Consider the following 15,460-nt stretch of genomic DNA (forward strand, 5'->3'; position numbering starts at 1 on the left):
ACAACAACTGGAAACAGGTATATCCCGAGATAAAACCTCACGATATCTCGCGTCCACCAACTTAAGAAAATAGTAAACTCTTACGAAATTCTCGTCGATACCATGGAGCCAAGAGAGAGAGAGAGAGAGAGAGAGAGAGAGAGAGAGAGAGAGAGAGAGAGAGAGAGAGAGAGAGAGAGAGAGAGAGAGAAACAACTATAAAACTCGTAAAAAAAGAAAAGAAATTATCAAATAAACATCGCTCGGATACACTTCGAGCTCGAAGTAGAATTAGCGAGAAAAAAAAAAAAAGAATAATCTCGAAATAAACCCTTTCCTCGCGAGATTCTTTTCCATCTCTCTCCACAAGACAGACCTCGCCCTTTTTTTGCGCCCTTCCTCCAATGATATAACGGAGGATCGAATATTGAGGGACGACGTTTTTACAACGGTGGCAGCAAATCAAAATTTCCGGTAAAAAAATGGGATAATGGGGCCCCCGGATCTGGAAGAAAGGCGAGGGATCTGGGCGAGGCGAGACGAGGAGTCCAGGGGGAATCTCTCGAGGCAGGAAACGATTTTTTGGTGGCTACGCCAATGACGCGTAGCCCGGTAGCAGATCCCCATCCCACACCTGCGGGTCAGCCCCCTGCCTCTCATTATCCCAACCTGATCTTTCGAAAGATATACACCGAGGAGGACTTTCGTTATTTATCGCGCTGGCAACGATCAGAATTTCTAAAGACTTATTCTAGAAACGCCTCTACCGAGCGTTAATCCACGTACGAAATCCTTTCTCATGTAAATACGAAAGAGCGTGGATTTCCTATTCCACGCTCCTTCTTTCTCCCCCTCCTATTTTCTTTCGTCCCTTTTTTTAACTTTATCTCGTTTCACGCTTTGATTCCGCTTTCAAATACCTGTCGCGTCCTCGATTTTATTATTATTCGAATATCCCTTATATCGAAATATTATTCATCATTATTCCCTTAATAATCGGTCAATCGCGGAATAATAAATTTTCCCCTGTAACGAAGATGAATAGAAGTGTCTCCTATTTTATGAAACTCGAACTTGCATTAATCCCATTGGCTTTTATAAAAAAAATTCTTCCAAAGTTTTAATTTTACAGCATTCAAGTTTCGAGCTTCGGAATATTTCTTCTTTCTTTCCACGAGGATTTTCGTTTCCATTCCGGCTTCGGTACTTTCGTCTCGACGAAAAGTAAGAACGTTGATCCGAGCGTAGCAGGTCAAATCTGGCCCGGTCTCTTTCTTCCTTTTTCGAGGTCTGTTCCCCCCTTTTGGTCCCTCGGTCGGAAGATGCTCATTTTATTCGGCGGTCTCGCGAACAGAGGATCGGCCCGACTCGCTCGCCGAGTCGGAGACAACACTCAGACTAAACCCCACATGTGCGATAATAAACTGTCGTGGCCTGTAATGCCTTCTCTAAAATCTTGACGCGAGCTTCGACCAAGGGAGAGAGAGAGAGAGAGAAAGAAAGGAGGGGAGGGAGAGGGAAATACCAGTGGACGAAAATAGAAATTCCTTCGAACCTCGAAGGAAAAAGCTTATCCAAAGAACGGGAAAAAAGGAAGATATACGTAAAATTTCCAACGCGAGTTCTTCGCAGAGTCTTCTTCTTATCGCGGAAACCTGGTCTCCTTTGAGTGGAAACGGAGAGAGCGCGGGGAATATTTTATGGATCTTATACCGGGTTGTAATTCACCGATGAAAGTTTAAAGAGGAAAGATCGCAGAATTTCTTGAGATTCGATTCTTCCCTCTTCTGGATATCTATCTATTACACGGAGAAGAGGAAATATCTTAGAAAAACGATATTAGACTGATCGAGGTTTCCATCATATGCAAACTTTGCACGTTTCGGGAAAATATCTCGATTCTCAAGGAATTTATAAAAATATTACGTTAAAAAAAGAAAATATATATTACCTCCATTTGCGAATTTTCGAATATATTCGACATAAACTCTTAACTAAGAATAGATAAGTAAAACGAGATAAGTGTGACACGGTAAATCACTATACTCTCTCAATGCCAAATTCACTTCCCTCTCAAACAAACTCTCCAATATCCAATGATAAAGCGAAATTTCCATATCCTTTGCCCAATCTCGACCGACTAGCGGATTAATTCGTTAATCCAATTCACTGGTGGATCAAACAACAAGCAATTACACGCACTTTCCAATCGCTTCCATTCAAATTTAATTATCGCGCGTGTCAACATTCCCCCTCCTCCTCCTCTCGTCGATTGGTCGACGAGAACGGGGAAAAGGAACGACGCTCGAAATTATTAAACATATGCCGCTGTTTTTCTCTCTCTCTCATTTTTTCCCTGGATCGACCTAATCGTCCCTCCTCCACTTTGGAATGATAATAGCTCGTAATCCGTGGCGTGGCACGTAATGATCGTCGTGTAAGGGTCGAAGCTCCGAGAACGAAGCTCACCTACGATGGGGTCGTAACCCCGTGGAGGCACACGCACCGTACGAATACACGGCAACACGTCGTCGCTCCTGGAATAGAAAACACCATATGGCGCGTGCAGGTGTACCTCGAGGCCCGATTAGGAGGAGAGCGCATGAATTTACATTAATGCTACTCGGGATTTCAACCGTTTACCCGATTTATTATTATTATCTCGAGCGTGAGATAAGGCGATCGGTTTACCTGGCCGATCATCCGGGACGAATCGCCGTTTTAACGAGTTCCAGCGAGCGACGCGAGAAGAGGTTAAACAGCTTTACGATGGTGGAGAAATTTAGAGAATTTTTAAGAACGAATTTTAACAAGAATAAAAATCCAACTATATGCACGTATATGTAGATATATTTTATTTCCTTTAATTCGTATATTTAGAATTTTATTAGGAAATCGGATCAATTATGCAAATTTTAATTCGAACCGACGTAGGAATTAAGCTGAAAAGATACGTGCATATCGTCAAATCATACACATCGCGTATTTAAAATTACAAAAGAGGGGATGATAAATTTAAATAGCTCTTTGATGCATATTCATCGGCGCTTCACGGCCCTTCTTCCCCGACAACGATAATTCGATGAGGAGAAAGAAGGAAGGAAAGAAGGAAAAAACACACACAATCAGGAAATACCGTGTGGTCCTTACGTCCCTCCCGATGACGTAACACGCATTTTGGTCCGGTGAACCATCGGCGCAAACACGCGATGTGCCCACCTGTGCGCGCGTGCATTTTAATTTCGCGATCCCTCCGCGAGATTATCGGCCGCCGATTAGGATCCTTGCGGACGCATTAATGATTTCCATTAGCATAGATCGATCGGTAACAATCGGGAAACGGGAGTGGATTCGAGCAACGAATGAGTAACGTGCACGAGGAAGGTAACATGTGCTTCCATTTCGCACACCGATTTCCCTTACTTTCGACCTCCGCCACGATCGAAATTTTTAGACGATTACGCTGGAAATTATTACAATGATTTTTTTGTCCTTATTTAAAAAAAAGATGCTCGAGAATCGTTACTTACTCCTTAAATATAGAATGAAAATAAAAATCGAGATGGAACAAGCCTGTATCCGGATACTTTCTATACAAATTCCTCACATCGAGGTGAATTTCAACTTGGATTACCTTACCCTTAGGTGAACGTATGCTGGCCCGAGTTACAAGTATCGTATCGTATCGTGGAAAGAACCACCTCGATACAGATATTCCCCTCAATAACGCTTTTATTGCGCTGCTCCACTTTTTCTCGCCATTACCACTTCTCGTTTTCCACTAACTCATCCTTTGTCATCCTCGAAACTCGATCTAGTTTCCCAAATAGAGAAGAGAAAACAATATACAGGAGAAAAAAAAGAAAAGAAAGAAAGGAAGGGAGAAAGAGAGGGAGAAAGAAAAAAATAAAAAAAGCATAAACGTCGAAACGGCGGTGTATAGAGAGAAGTCGTTTATCAGGCCGGAACGAAGCCGCAATAATTTCTTTGGCGATCGTTCGAACCGATCGATCCTCCTCGTCTCCTCCCTTTGCTCATCTTTGCTAGCTTCTTCCTCCTCTCTCTTTCTCTCTCTCTCTATGTTCCACGAGCTACGAAGCAGCGAATCTGCTCGAGTCCCTTCCGCGAAGGCAGTCAAGCTGACTCATAAAACGGATCGTTGAACAGAAATCTTGGGATGGAAAGGGTCCACCGATCGGTCTCTGCCGGGCTACCGTGTAATCGACCGAGAGCAGGCTCGATCCTAGATCCTTTCACGATTCTAGCAGCAGAGAGTTTCGCGCTCGCGCAGAAACCCGCGACGTTGTCCACTGTCAAGGGTACTCACGGCTCGTTTGCTTCCCCGATCGCGCTCGATTTCCTCCATCTTCCATCCGTCCCTCTCCTCCCCTCCTTTTTTCAAATTCATCGATTTTTAATTTCGACCTTGGACGCGTTCGTTCGGAATTAATATCGCGAAATTTAAAATTTATTTTGAGAATTCATCTCAAGATTAATAATCTCTCAGGTTAATGGAGGGTCGATGAAAGGTGTTCGATCAACGTTATTTCTTTAGAGAATTTATATCGGGTTAAAATTGGTAATATCGATTTTGATTGGCCAGGCCGATTATGCGTATATATATATGGTGAAATTTATTCTGGGAATTTATTAAAATTGGGAATATCGATTTCGAGGTGATTACAGGGGATGAAGGTAATGAAGTACGTATTAGGTGAAAGATTGGAAGAGGGTGGAAAGGTGATTATAAGCGGAGAGATATAAATATGCTCCCGGTGGATATAGGTTTGTCGGTTTTGTATTTGGACAAGGGCAAGTGTGACACGTTACACGATCTCGTAGGGGGAGTTTCGATTCTCTATTGTTGTTTCACGTGGAAGGCTTACTATACAGCCGCCGCTCAAACCCGTCCACTCTTCATTCGTCACGTGTCGAGGTTTCCTACGCTGGAAACACGTAGCTTGGCTTTCGAGAAATATCGTGTGTATACATTTCGGCGTCTTGGAAAAATTGTGTGTCGTGAAAAAATATTGAGAATCCTGCTCGAATTGATAAAAGTTGTCTTATCGAAAAAAAAATAAACGAGAAGAGAGAGAGAGAGAGAGAATGTAAAGTAAAAATCAACGAAGATTGTTAATAAATTTTGATCGAAGAATATAATCGAGGAAATCGATGTGCGTGAAAAATGATGATAGAATTTGATTGCACCTTCGGGCATCGAAGGAAGGTTCCTCGAGATTCGTCCAATTTTTCAAACGATTATCGACGATTGCAATAAAACGTTACTCGATTGCATCAACTTGCGCAACTTAGGCCTCGGCTATCCCATTATCTTATTATCGACGAATTTCATTTTCCCCCGCGAAAACCGCGGAGAAATCGGCGGGATGGAATCGGAAACGAAGTCTACCAGCGAATAAAATACGTATTTTATAACGCGTGAATCTTCACTTTCGCTCGAGAATGGCCATCATTTATCTCTTCTTCTATACGCTCACTTCTTTGTTTACATTATTCGATTTCTTCGATTTCTAATAATGACTGTATCGATTATAAAATTTCTCCGCGTGGCAAAATCTCTCTTACTTCATTGTTACAAGAATCTCAACTGCGTAAATTAAAAACGTATATCCTATCTAACAAGAACGTCACGATCCTAATCAAGACCTTTCCTTAACGAGAGAGAGAGAGAGGAATTCTCCTCGTCGAAATGATTACGTTAAATTTACTTTTAAAGATAACATTTTCTTCGACTTTCAGAGAACGAAAAAGAAAGAAAGGAAAAAAAAGGGAGAGGCAAAACAAGGTAGAGGAAAGGACAGGAGGAAAACAAGAAAGGAACGAATCGGTGGCATCTCTTCAGAGGAAGAGAAACAAACGGCGCGGTGTAACGGGAACACGTGAGTCATCTCGATTTGCTGTCAAGAGGCGCGAGGGGACGCGGAAACGCCGTATTACCACGTAATTTCATGCGTTCGCGCGTACACCTGTGCACGCCGATGATCGTTATTGCGTAAAGTCGTTTGGAAACGGCGGGCGCGCGATTAACCCTCCTCCTCCGCTCGATCCGATGCAATATTTCACCTGGACGCCTTATGACGTGATAAACAAACTTATTACACGTTCGTAAGGGTGAACATAAGGTGGACACACAAAATCAAATCGGCCTTCCAACCTAGTTGTTTAACCCCTGCTGTCATAAGCCGCTCTAATTGCCGCGACCTCGATTTTCGTTGATTTACTACGATTACGCGGAGGGGCCGTCGTGTCGTTTGTCACGCGTTGGACACTTTCCTGTAAAATAGGGTGAATTGAGCGAACAGGTTTGGACAATCAACGGAAATTGGATTAATATTTCTTTCTTTTTTCCTAAATTAGTTTTTCTCTCCCTTTGTATTATTAATCGTGTTATAACGTGTCAAAATTAAATTAACGTATATTCGATGTTCACGATCTGAAAAGAATAGAGTGATTCCAACGAAAGATATGAAAGCGAGAATGATGATATGAATCGAATCGAATCTCGTTGCAATCTCGTTGCATCGTGCGTCGCCGAGCTGTCTGACCGTTCCGTCTCGATAAGATAAATAAGCTCGAGGTGTGTAATCTCGTACACCTTACGCGAGAAATTTTGCCACGAGCGAATTTTTCGCAATATCTTTTTTCAACGCTATCAAACGCACTCGAGATACGAAAGTAGGGAGTGTACTTACGCACTTTGCGATCGAATAGATCCACTATATATATACCTACTCCATCAGCTGTAGAAGAGCTATCCATCCATTCCACCGCGAGGCTTCTCTTCAAGAAAATATCTCCTAGATGGTGCCCTCTTCGATTGAAAAAGAGAAAAGGAAAAAGAAGGATTCGATCGGTCCAGCATCCGTCTGTGAAAACGAAGGGAGGGAGGAAGGGATATCGGTGAGATTCAATCTGTTCTCGGACCGATCGGTTCTCGGCTCGGGACAAATTTCGAGGGAAGGATCGAGCGAGTTGTCGAGAGGCTGATGAGGAAAGAAGGGCAGGGACGTTTTATACGGGAAAACGGGCACAGCCCCGACATCTCGACGCCAACGTGGAAAAGGGAGGTCGAAGCGGGATTTTATGTCCCGTAATTCTCCCCCGGGAGCCCCACGTTTATGTTCCATCCTGTCATCATGATGTCCACCTACACGCCGGACAAAACAAAACAACTATTCCAACTTCTTTCCGTCGACGTATATACACCTTACCTACCTCTCCCCTCCCCTTTCCTCTCTCCTCGTCGGGGGACAAGTTCGTCGTCGACGTCTTCGTTCCCGTCTATACATCCCGTAATAGGAATTCGGCCGCGACGAGGAAATGCCTCGCATTTCTCAGACCTGTACAAAGTCCCGAGGACGTCATTCTTTCGCCTTTATTTCGAACCCGGAATGCCTATCGATACGATACACGGCGAGCTTGGACACCGGTTGTGATCGACGTTTTCGGAGAGGAGGAAAAATGCGATTGTAACTTGTCCTTCTTCCCAGATGACTCGCCGCTCGAGGAATTGCTGTCTCACGGGGCTTCGAGATCGCTTCCCTTTTGTTTGCGTTTCGCCATCGATCTTCCTTCCTTTCCGTTCGATACAACATATATCTCTCCATTATTTCAATTATTCGAGAAGGTTTTCAATTTGTCCGTCGACGAGCGCGAGGAAAAAAAATCCATCGATTTTTGTAATTCGATAAATGAAACCGATGGAAGCGCACGAAGCGACACCGTTGAACGCAACCGCCACCGTTTATGCTCCTCGTTTCTGTTTCGTTTCCCTTCGTCCATTGTCGCCTCTATTCACCCTCCTTTTATCGCCGTTATACGCGAACCTGATGTTTCGAAAACGTTTCCTATCCTCTTCTTTTATTTCACTAACTATCGACAGTTTCGTTCGCACAGGATCGATTAAAAATTCATCGATTCTTTCATTTTTCCGATGATACATTCGCAAAATTTTAAACAATAATCTATCGAAATATACGTAAAGAAAAAATCGACGAGCACGATGATTTTGATGATTTGTGACACGTCAGTGACTGAAAGTAATTTCGATTTACACATTAATTACATAACGACGAAAAATTTCGATATAAACATGGACGGTATGTAACTACTGTTTGAATACATTATCAAAGGTACGGAGAATGAGTCATAACTCGTGTAATTTCGTCTTATCATCGTTCCTCTCGATACTGAATACCAAATTATTTCTCTATTTCCAACAATCCGAATGACTCACCGGCCGTGGGTATTAACCTACTATTTCCTTCCTCTCGAAATCATCTCGAGAACGCAAGAAATCGCGGTGAAAGGGTTCCACCATGAAAACGAAGGAAACGATTGTAACCACGTCGAAACAACGATAATCGTTTCTATCCTGAATTCTCCCCAAATAGATTCTCAATATCTTTTGCTCGAAATTTAAGGGATTGTCTGCCAAACTATTTCTGCGAACAATGATTTATCTTTCGATTCTCGATTTTTTATGCATTTCTCATCGTTCATTGAATTATCGTCTTTCGATTAATTATCTTATTATCTTTGATCCTTCTATCATCGTTTCTTTCAATACAATGTTATATTTATTCTCCAGCAATAGCAATGACTCAATAATCGTAGATATCAATCTATTATTAATTACGTGATTCACTATTCGTATCTATTATTTCTCTAAATTCGAGGAAAAAAAAATTTTCAATTGTACGTTTTCGATTAATAATAATATGATCGTTTAACTCGCTAATTTGCACACATTTGTACACGTGCGTATTATCTCACGGGTATCTTATCACGTCTACGCGTGGTTTCTCTGGTCGGTGATTCACTTTGTTGATTCCTTTTCGAGAGTTAGCTCGAGATTAAATTTTTATTATTAAATCGCGGCGCATCGATGATTAAGTTACCGGTTAATTTTTACCGGTTTTACCGTGAAAAATAATTCCGAGATCCTCGCGAGGCGAACGTTCATGGCGGACTGTACGACGAGACACGAGTTAAACGAGACGTACACAACGAACAAAATCGAAGCGTAATAGTAATATTTATAAACGATGACTCTCCTATTATTATTAGTTGTAAACAATTTATCGTCTCTGCGTTAAGTGTGGCAAGGTTACGCGCATTACGTGTGCCTCTACGTATATACACAGCTCGCGTTAAACTAAAAATTTCGTCACGCTCTTTCTTCCCGATTCTATGACTCACTCTGCCTTTATTTCCATTGACTCTTCGATCCTCTAACCACGCAATTCGATATTTTTCGATTCTTTCCATCGAGGGAAAAATTACTGTAGATTTCGTTGGAAGGTTTAAAAAGGGGGGGCGGAGCGAGAAAAAAGTTTTCACGCACCTGCGCCATCATCGGTCGCCCTACCGAAAACACCCCGTTGCTCGTCCGCGCTCGTAAAAACCGACCAGTTATTAGCCCGTTAACGAGCTACGGCCTGTCCGGTTATTTTCGATCCGCATTGTTCTCCAAATCATCGACAGGGGGTGGTCTTGCTTGGTCCAAGCACCATCGGACAGGGGCTCCTCCCCTCCGCTTCTTTTAATCGACCGCCAGATACTTGTCGAATACGTGTTCGTTTTCCTTTTTTCATTTTTTGCTCGTTATATACGAGATCGTGCGCGAGACAATGAACATTTCGTTTCTGAATTTACAACGGGGAGATATTCTCCCAGGGGGAGGGTTAAGTTTCGTGGTCATCGAGTAGTGTAACTACGAATGTGATTATTCCTTCGAACAAACGCGCGTGCAATTAAGAAGAAACCCGGTTCGGAATATCGAGATCCTCTTTTCCGCTCGAGACGTTAATTGCACGCGAGAGGGGAAGAGACAGAGGGGTTGGTGGAAGGAAAAGGAAAGGGTTTTCGCAGAATCCCTTGTACGGCAAGGTTCCACCAGGTATTTACGTACCAATAAGCGTAAAATTGGCCTAACTGCTCCCGGAGACGGCCGACGAAGGTGGGAAACGCGAATTACGTGGGGGAAGGGGAGGGAGACGATAGGAGCTTGGATAAAGCTTCGATGGAGCGGAGTGGAAAGACGCGAGTGGAGGAGGAGGAGGAGGAGGGAGGGGCGGCGTAGAGAGGGTTAGAGCCGGGCAATCATGCGTAATTGAATTCACCTTTGCGCGAGAGAGGGTTGGATCCGTATGAATATTCAATTCCTCAATTTGCCGCGCGAGCATACACGTTCAATTTGGCGAGAGAGAAGCGTCAAGGAGTGCAGGCTGGAAGTTCGGTTCTGGAAGCGCGTTCGCCGCCAGCCAATTAGAAAACGGGCGTTCGCGCGGGCGTGTGTGAGAGCCATTTCGCATCCTCGGTTTGACAACGCGTTAGCAGGGACCGACAAACAGCTTCGATCCAGCTTTCGAACGTGCTCAGACATTTGTCTTCAAACGTCGCGGTTTCATATCGCGTCGGGATATCCCGGAGGGTTCGGGGGCGTTTTATTAATTAAACGTCATCTCGTGTGAAAACATCCCGGCATTGATCTCCTTGTGTGTCTATGTACGTGGATGTTGGTGAAGTTTGTTCAGACGATGGATCCTTGGTGATACGGTTTATTCGCTTTACCTTTCCCGCTTTGGAAATTGGAGAATTTTCAAAGCGATTCTTCCGATCTTTCAGACTTTTTTTTAAACCCAATTCTGAGAATTATCTTTTCTAATATGGAGTAATTTCTAAAGGGTCGTATATTCGAAATACCAACGTTGATTTCAATCAGGAATAAAAGGTATATTGGAATACTCGTGTCTCGCTTAACGAATAAATTAATCGCGTATGCCCAGCGAGGTAAATGCACTCGAAAAGGAAATGGGACGAAATTTCCTCGGCCTCCACCTCCAATACCCTCGCAATATTTTTCGAGCGACAGGATTCTCGAGTCACGATAGGATTTACGTACACGTCCGCGTACCACCGGCATTACTTACACCCGATGATTACAATCAACAGCCATTCAGAGAAACCACCCTCCGGGGCGTGTACAGTCTCTCTCTCTCTCTGTTTTACTTTCCGTTCGAGCGATGCGAGCCGCCACGTGACCGCAATCACCGCGCAGTTTGTGGGTACTTACACGACTGTTTAACAAATACGGGGGCGTGGGTCGGGTTCCGTTCCGTGCTCCTCCATGGGATTTTACAGATTTAACGTTGCAAACAATGGAGGAAGAAAAATCAGGGAGATGCTCTTTGTGTATCCGGCCAATTTTCTAATTTCGCTATCGATGCGTTTTAAAATGCATTTTAAACGGCCATGAATTTTTACTATATCTTTATTTATTTATCAACATTTCTTTTCTCGTTCAATCGAATTTTCACTCGAGTCGTACGTACGAAATATCATCGGAATAAAATTTTTTTAACAGTGACGCGGCAGTGAAATTATCCCCTCATGCAATTATATACCAAATTTCCCCAAATCTTCGCAAGCCTCACTCGTTAAACATTCGTAATACACCAAAAGCAAAACCAAGCTTAACTAAACGAGGAAAAAAAAGAAAAAAGAAATCACTATAGCGAAACCCAATTAGCGGGAGAATTTCGCGGAACGAGGGTCGATTAATTCGAGCAGCATTACCCGAATATTTTTTCCACGGGCGAAATCCGCCGCGTTTCGGGAAAAAAATATTTTCGCCCGTGCGCCGGGCTGTTGTCTAAATCAGTCGTGACAAAGACCCTCTCCAAAAAAAAAAAAAGAAAAACGGGGGAAAAAAAAAACGGAGAGTTGGTAGCGTTACACCATTAGACGCGGCACGTTACATTTCGTCCCGTCCGTTTAATTTTGGCAGTTTTCGGCCTAACGGTCGCTAACAAGCGTCGCGGCACCGCGTAATTAACAGCGCTAATTTTAATTGGCGCGCAACAAAGGGCGGATGAACTCTCTCGCCGGAGAGAGAGAGAGAGAAAGAAAGAGATATATTCCCGTGGGAGCAGCACTCGGCTGATGAACGATAATTTTGCACGCTTCTCTGCCAGTCTTCACCCTTTCCAGCGAATCCTCGCGTTGATCTCGATTCGATCCCGCGAATCTGGTTCCTTAAACCGAGATTTAATTGTCTTTCTCTCTCGACGCGCGAAGACAGCAGGAAACAGCGGTTACGTAGAGATATTCGAGAGTGATTCATCGCGAGATAGAATTCGAGAATTCGTTTTACGTTCGAAGGGATAAGGAAGTTTCTTTGGCCTGGTTCGATGATCGATGAGAGGAGCGAACTTCGACGTTTGGAAAGCGATGCCGCGCTAGAGAAACATTATTGGCAGGAATGAATATCTCTCGATTATCCCAATTTCAAAATATCCCTTGAATCAATGGGATCATTTGTGAACCATCGTTCCTGTCAGAAATTATAAATCCTACCCCCTTTCCCCAAAATCCCCTGGTCGCGAATCTAACTCGACCAGTGTGGTGGAAATCGTCCATTCCCTTTAACGGGTATGTTGCCGTCAATTGTTGCCGATTTTTCCGCGCGACACGATACACGTGTGTCGACCGCTTTTGATCGCGTTTTGCATAAATAAACGCGGCCGGATTTGGACGCGATCCTCCGTCAGTCGGCGTTCAATTGCGCAGACAGGCGAGATCGGCGATGAAAATCCCATCAGGACGGGCCGCTCGTCGATATAAAAAAAAAAAAAAAAAAAATTCGCATGCCCTATCACAGGGCATCTGGTTGACCGGACAGCCCGCATTAAGGCTGATATCCAGAAACACTCTGCGAGATTGTTATTCCCGCCCTCCCCTCCCTCGCTCCAAGGGCTCGTTCCCCGTGAATTCGACGGTAAACTACCCCCTTATTGGCTGTGGTGATCAACTGCGAGGGGTAATTTCGTTCGTTTTTCGCCTGTCATTTCTTCATCGATGGCCAGGATCTAGCGGAAATCCTATGGAACAGGTCACGCGATTTATTCTCCCGACATTTATTCGTTGGATAAACCGGGGATTCGTCGTTTTTTTTTTCTCTCTCTCTCTCCATCGATTGTCGTCATATATAAAATAAAACGAGACGTTTTTCTTTCTTTCTTCCTCTCGCTAAATTTTTACCTCTCTTCGCCTCCCGTTGTCGTCGATCGTCCCGTTCGATCCCCGTAACGAACGAACATCGACAAATAATGAAAAAAAAAAAAAAAGAACCGGGGGATTGATCGATGGAAAGCAAGGATGGGTGGATCCTCGAGGATAGAAATGAGACAGAGAGGGAGCGTCGTAATCGTATTAAGTAAGTCGCGCGCTAAAAGTTTTCTTCTTTCCAACCGTCAACCCCCGACGGGCTCGCCAATTTTTTCCATCATCCGCAGCATTTTAATCTCGTAATGTCAAAGCCGTGCTTCGGCTATCGAGGATCATTAGTCAACCTGTCATACCGTTATTAATAGTCAGCTAGTATCGAAGTATGCATGGAAATGCATTTCATTTATTTCCCCGGCCCGGTGAGCGCGGTGACATTGTTGAATGACTGCGGCCTCCTTTTCCCCGATTTTTCCCTCCCGTCACAGCCCTCCCCCCGTCTTTTACGCGACCCCTCCGCACCGATCCATACGTTCGCATCGATCGATACGTCTCGAACAATCTCGCGATAATCCTCGTAAATCCGCGCATCGCACATACATTCATCTTACAAGGAAGGAACGTAAACGACGAGAGAGAGAGATTCGTCCATCATTTTCCTACCGATTCCATTATTTATCCTTATTTTTTCTTCCCTCCTCCCCCAGAAGCTCCCTCCCCTTCTCTCTTTACAGATTTTTATTACTCGTATCGCGTAATGCAATCCAACGTGGTGTATTCGATAACGATAACACGGTAACGCGAGCCACTGGATCCAGATACGCATCGACTTCAAATAGAAAGTGATAGATCCACAATCCATTACTTGATAATAGGACGGTAAACACGGTGTGAGTCATGTTTCGCGGCCATTAGCGTGTAACAACGAGCGGGAGACAAAAAATGATCCGCGTTTATCGATCTATCGTACCTTCGAGGTACGCTAGCCAGGCTTGCTTTCTAATCTCGTGAGATCGCATCTTGGTCCCCCTCTCCTTCGTCCCTCTCTCTCTCTCTCTCTCTTTTTCTCCGCGTTTCGTTGAAGCGGTGAAGTTAGTTTCATTGGACTGAACTCGTTCGAGAAATCGTTCGAGAAAGTCGAAGATCGGAGGAAACGAGCTGTACAATGATTTTTACGAGCAATGCTCGTAAAGTACACGAGAAAATTGTTAAAGCGAATTTTATACGCGAGTTTAATTCATCTTTATTCAATAGACACCTCGATCCTTTCACCGGTTAGGTGTAAATCGATTAATCGAAAGGGTTGTCTAAACGTCACGTAAGAATATCCTACGTTAAGGATCGGTGAGCATGCTCTTTCGTGGGGAGATAAATTATTAATAAATGATATCGTGCGAGGTTCATATCCCGATTCGAAAATAAAATCGATCCAACCGGGAAAAATTGAACGTATCTCAATTTTGTAAAACGTTGTGATCGATCCTAGCCAACATCGGGTTCGATCTCTTGCGATTCAAAAGTAAAATCGACTTAACCGAGAAAATTGATCGTATTTTCAGTCGTACAACGTGCCGTGGAACAGTCTACTCCGAGTCGATTGGAAGTCGAGTTCGTATTATCTTGTAATCGTGACATTTATCGTCGCAAATTAATATATACTCTCCCTATATCGTTCACGATATACAAAGATCGACATTTTTCTCGATTCGAGAGACACACGACTTTAGCGGGAATTACGTTTGAACGATTCCTATCCAACCTTTATATCAATGATTTAACAGGCTATGATACCTACTATTACTTACTCACATAGAATGAATCGCGGCTCAATTCAAAGGCAATTCTCGAAATCGATGACAAAACAGCGTCACCAAGACCGCTTGGTGTTTTTCCAACCAGTCTCTACAATTCACGGTGATCGATCGATCGACACAGCAAGGTGTTATCGTGTAACAACGTGTAACGACGAGGTTTAGAGGTAATCCAGGAGTGGGGCCCTACTTCGAAGGAGGCGCCCCTGGATCCTTCCGCCGTTTCTTCACCAACGGGGAGAGACCAACGGTCGGATGAGTCATCGGGGCCTTGCTGGTGGCTACGGCGATGATGATGGTGGTTACCAGCCCCTTCCAGAGCCACCCCGTTAACGGTGCATCGCGCTCCTCCACGTGCGCGCACTGGCCTCTTAGTCATCGCTCCTTTCCTTCTTTTTTTTTTTCTTCTTTCTCTTCCTCTTTTTTCCCTTCCCCTCCTTTTCCCCACTTCTTCCTTCCACAGCCACTTCTGTTCGTTCTTCTGGAGAGAGTCGTCGCTAGGCGATGGAACGGCGACGCACGTGTTAAATGGTCGATAGACCGGTGTGTCTAGGTCAACGTACGTGTCAATTCGATCGTGATGACTCATCGAGGGAGACCACACTTGTCTCGACGAGATTCGGACCGCGGAATGCGGATTG

This window comes from Apis mellifera, linkage group LG2 (assembly GCF_003254395.2).
Source record: "Apis mellifera strain DH4 linkage group LG2, Amel_HAv3.1, whole genome shotgun sequence".
Classification (NCBI taxonomy): domain Eukaryota; kingdom Metazoa; phylum Arthropoda; class Insecta; order Hymenoptera; family Apidae; genus Apis; species Apis mellifera.